We start from the raw sequence: 6,000 nt of genomic DNA on the forward strand, positions 1-6,000 counted from the left end.
GAAGCTGAGACTCCAATGATAATGCACAAACAAAAGAATTTATTCTGGGAGACAAGATTGAACCAGTCAGAACTATATCCTCATTCAAACCTTCTGAAGAGACGCTTTTGAGTTTGGTGTTCTTAATAGAGCCTACATCTGTTGATGAAGCACTTCTGGACACTGAGTGGATTCTGGCTATGCAAGAGGAACTTAATCAATTCTCCAAAAATAATGTTTAGGATATGGTGCCTAGACCCAAAGGAACTTATGTTATTGGGACCAAATGGGTCTTCAAAAACAAGCTCAACAAGAAAGGATAAGTGGTAAGAAACAAGGCCCAACTAGTAGCACACTATTATTGTCAGCAAGAACTGATTGACTATGTAGAAACCTTTGCACCAGTTGCCAGGTTAAAATCTATTCATCTCTTAATTTCATTTGCAATTAATCATAACATCATCTTGTAAAAAATGGATGTTAAGAGTACATTTCTGAATGGTTACATAATTGAAGAAGTGTATGTACACCAACCCACTGGTTTTGAAAATCATATATTTCCAGAAAATGTTTTCAAACTTAAGAAATCATTGTATGGTTTGAAACAAACTCCTAGAGCATAGTATGCAAGACTAACCAATTTTCTCTTAGAAAATGATTTCACCAAAGGAAATGTTGACACTACTTGTTCGGTACGACACTTAAAAATGATATTCTAGTAGTTCAAATATATGTTGATGATATTATATTTGGTTCTTCTAATGCTATTTTGTGCAAGGAATTATCTAAGTCTATGCAGGTTGAATTCGAGATGAGTCTGATAGGAGAACTCAAGTTCTTTCTAGGAATCCAGATAAATCAAAGTCAAGAAGGGACATTTATCCATTGGAGCAAGTACACCAGAGAACTTTTGAAGAAGTTTGACATATCAGAATGCAAGATAGTGAAGACTCGTATGTATCCTACATGTATTCTGAAGAAGGATTAGGTAAGCAATAAGGTTGATCAGAAGGTATACAGAGGTATGATAGATTCTCTCTTATACTTAACTACTTTTAGGTCTGATATCTTATCCAATGTCTGCTTATGTGCTCCTTTCCAATCAGATCCTAGATAATCACACTTAGCAGATCTTAAGAGGATTTTTAGGTATATGAGAGGTACTACTAACCTTGGTTTGTGTTATAGAAAATCCAATGAATATAAGTTAGTAAGTTATTGTGATGCTGACTACGCTGTAGATAGACTTGAGAGGAAAAACACTTCTGGAAGTTGTCAGTTTCTGGGTGATAATCTTATCTCATGGTCCAGCAAGAGACAATCAAACAATTGCACTATCAACAGGAGAAGCTGAGTATATAGTTTCTTCTAGATGCATCACTTAGATCCTATGAATGAAGAGTTAGTTAGAAGACTTCCTGATATATGAGATTAACATTCCTATTATTTGTGATAACATTTTTGCTATATGTTTATCTAAGAATCTTATTTTACATTCAAGAGCGAAACATATTGAGATGAAGCATCATTTCATAGACTATGTTCAGAAGGGAATTTTAAACTTAAAATTTATTGATACAAGCTAAAAATTCTGGTATGACAGACTCGTATGTCATTCACGATGTCAAGACATCTGATCTATTATTAATGTAGCAGAGGCCAAATAGAAAGATCCCCCAATTTTTAATTACCCCTAAACAGGAGTCAACGAGACCAGGAATCACATATGTTCAGTCAACACAACCAGATTGTAAAGATTATATGGTTCTGTAAAGGAACACCTAACACTTCTGAACCAGATGTTATTAACGATGCTATAACATCCATGACTGAACAAACAACATAATGCAGAAGATAAATAACACATTCAATTGTTAACCCAGTTCAGTCTAACTACCTACTCTGGGGGCTACCAAGCCAGGAAGAAGATTTCACTATCAGTAGTACTATTTTATGTAAACAACCTCAGGTTTACAGATAAACAACCTCTGGTTTACCTAGTCACTACCCAATGCAACCTTTATCTCAGACATCCATCCAACACAAGAGAACCTCTGCTTACTCCCTAGTGATACCTAACTATTACAACCCTGCAACAACTATTTACACACTTAACAATGAACAATAACTTGATCTTGCTTCACAGCTTCAATCAAGAATACAATACTCAACTCTTACCTACAGGTTTCGAGTGAGTATAATCACTGCTCTTACCTACAGGTTTCGAGAAGGACATGGCAGCCATCCCACAACCTGAGTGGTCTACCTATAGAAACCCTAATGACTACATCGTTTCTAAACAAGGTTTTCTATATAAAACTAGGTTACAAAGATTTCTATTTATAACATATTCCCAATTGGACTTGGGCTTACAAATCGCAGCACTCCTTGCTGTTACAAATCTGCAGAAATCTTCTGCTACAATCAAGGTCTTTTTAATCATGAATTTCCTAATTTATCTCCTAAATTAGAAACTGCTGAATCTTCAATCTTCTGATCTGATTCTTCCTGAATCTTCAATCTTCTGATCTGATTCTTCAAATATTCTTTAGACCTTTAAATTTGCGCCACATAGGATTACAAAATATTCCAAGAATATTCTGTATCTGTTGAGTACAAAACTGAATCTTCCTTCCAGTTCTGCAAGCGCGATGTCATGACATTCCATATAACATCTTTCTTGTACCTGTTTTGTTCTTTTTATATTTGCAAGATTCATAATTCATTATGTTTTGCTGCTTATTATGTTTTAGCCAAACATGGATGTCAATCAGCCAATAAAAGCACTAACACAAGCCAACAATGGGCTGATATCTTTACAAAACCCCTTGTTGAAGATAGATTTATATTCATTCTGAAACATGTACTGATGGTATTGTGTCCGAAATGGGAGAAATGAAAATCTCATAATGATTATGTCTTAGAATGCTAAGATAAGATTCTGAGATCTTGTGTGTTTATGAACAAAGAGACTTTTGAAGTCCGAAGCACTCGTGTGTCAGAAATGTTTGCTACATTGAGTGCTGTCAAGCAAGTGAAAGTTTTGTGGTTTAATTTAAGAATACTGTCTTTTCTTGAAACACACCAAAACACTAGAGTGACATATTGGGTATAATGGTTTATTAGGATTAGGTTAAAATTTTCTCACGCCTCCCTTTTTGTCACAAATTTTTACACTATCAAGATTTTCTCATCATTGCATTAATATCTTTTTATTTAAATTCACTTCACTCACCTTTCACACACTTTCGCCTCTATCTCACACTTTTGCCCTAAGATAACCCTTAAGTTCTTTGCAAATCAAAACTGTCGTTCTTCATCTTCTTCGCAATGACTGCTTAACAATATTCATCTGCTCAGCAAAAAAAATGTTACTGAATCATCAAATTAACTCGCTTAACCCAACAAGTGACTACTATTCAGCAACAACAACAATAATCTTTTCTTGGACTTCAACTATCAACTTCAATCGATGAATCGAGAGTTCTTAAGGACCTGATTGTAGATTTCAAAAATCTTAAGGACAATGATTTTGATTTCTCTGCTAAAATCAAAACTCAAGGTTGGGAAACATACTTTGACCGTCTTCAAGGTCCAGTTTACACTGAACTGGTGAAGGACTTTTGGATTCATGCTTGTGTTTATCCAAGTAACCAAATATTCTCAAGTGTTATGGGGAAGAATATATGCATCACTGAAGCAGAAATTGCCAAGTTTCTTTAACACAATGGAACCAACATTCACTGATACAGTAAACAAAGTATTTTGAAGAATACGACTAAGTTTTCCATCGCGGAAAAATTACATGAGATCAGTGCGTTCATATTTCAAGATGGAAAGGATTCGAATCATGCTAAGAATCTCAAGAGCAATCCAAGATTATGGCTAAAGATTATTCTAGGGTGTATTCACCATCATCTCTTAACAAACTCCCCATATCACGTCAATAAATATCAAAAGTACATGTTGTGCTACCAAGCATCACCAGTCATCATTAATGCCTCTTACCTTGAAGTTGCGTGTCTCTATTACATTCAAGGGAGACCCCCAATACGGTTTTTTTATTTGTCTTATAAACTTTGGTTTCGTTTGTTTTTTGTTTATTGAATTTCACTATCAATTGCACGTCATTGGATTGAAATTTGAATCAATTCGTTTTTTAGCATGCATAATTCAAATGTTTTTATTTGAGTATGATCATGATGGTTTAAGTCAATTGGTTGGTTGAGTTAATGGAACAAGAACCATATTAGATGTTGGATCAAGTTAGGTGGAAATGGAAATCTTAAAGTATTTTGAAAAACTTGAAAATTTGAGATTATATGTGCATGACTTATATCATGTACATATCCTAACCCTAGTCAAAGTGAACAGGGGAAAACAAATTTTTTCAACATTTATGATTAGAATCGCAATTTTCACTTTATTCGAATCAGACAGCTATGTGACTCGAATCACAAGTTGCACTTTCTTCGAATCAGACAAATCCTCTCAACCACGACCTCATTTGATTCAAATCACACTTTCTACTTAACTTGAATCACACTATTTTTTTCACATTTTTTGTTTGGATTTGTCCAAATTGACTAGATTTAAGCTTTATAGATGACTCGAATCATGAGCCTTCATGACTCAAATAAGAGATATAAGGTGACTCATATCACACAAAAAATGGGTCAATTGTTAATGTTGATCTTGTTCCACTCTACTTGCTCATTTGACTCAAATCATGAAACGTTCTTGACTCGAATCTAACTAACTTTTCCATCCATTTTTGTGCTTAATCTCAAGCACATATAAACTCCTTTTGTCATCTCATTCCAAACATAACGCACATAACTAATATCATTTTTCAGAGTGATTTTGTGAGAATCAACAACCTTCATTTTTAAAACTCAAAATCTCTTGCAAACAAAATTTCTTTCATCTTCAACCTCTTGTTTAGGTTCTAATCTTGAATATGGAGATGTATAATATTTGAGGGAGACATGTGTTGACACTAACTTTTCTTGAAGAGTTTGTTAATATTTTTGTAAGTTTGCAAGATTGTGGTTGCTTTCATTAGTACTGAAAAATTCCAATGAAAGAAGGAGGTTCTTCCCTCCAGTTGACCTTGGTAGTGACTGTGTGGAAGGCTACAGACAAGGTGGAGTTATTCTCAATCTTTGGACAGTTCATCGCTCAATAAATTAGTAGGATCAGGGGTGATTGCCATGCACAAAGGCTGTGAGTATATTGTTAAAGCTAGAAGATTCAAGAAGCGAGAATCGAGTAAAGATTTCACATAACAGTTTGGCATTAAGTTGTATACAAGTTAAGATCTAGATAGGAGATTTATTTTTCTCAGCAACATTGTGGATTAGTGTTGGTATGAAATCTTGTAATATTTGTCAAAACATAGTGGAAGAAAACAAATTCCAATGGGAAACCATTTAAGAGTGGAGTAGGCTCCTGCGAGGATGATAAAGTGGAACCACTATATTTCCCGACGTACTATCTCTCACTCTCACTCTTGAATTTTAATTTTCATAGGATATTGCATGCTTAGGTTATCAATTCTTAGCATAGTTTATCATTTATTTTTGTTGGTATCGATTTATTACATAAGGTTAGGTTTTGTTAGAATTGGTACCCAATTGAGCTTTAGTACTGATTAAAATCAGGAAAAGTAATGTTGCTACAATCCGATATTAATTGAATCATTGTACATGACACATCTCGTGTAATCTAGAATTACTCAATTAAGCATTGTCTTTGAACAATTTGTGAGATTTTAAAATTGCGTATTTGTAAACGTGGTTGACTTCCTATGATATTGATAAACCTTTAATTAGGGTATATTCACCCCCTCTAGATCGTTCCCCTAGTCCATATTCTCACCCAACACACCTCATGTGAGCACGCCTCCTTAACCACCTCAAAACACCACCGTATAGGGCTTCACGCTGCTGTGGGCAAGCCTTAACCACCATACCGTGTTATAAACACACTAAGGCCTCTGAATCTCCATGCCCTTGTAGG

The sequence above is a fragment of the Vicia villosa genome, linkage group LG1 (assembly GCF_029867415.1).
Source record: "Vicia villosa cultivar HV-30 ecotype Madison, WI linkage group LG1, Vvil1.0, whole genome shotgun sequence".
NCBI lineage: Eukaryota > Viridiplantae > Streptophyta > Magnoliopsida > Fabales > Fabaceae > Vicia > Vicia villosa.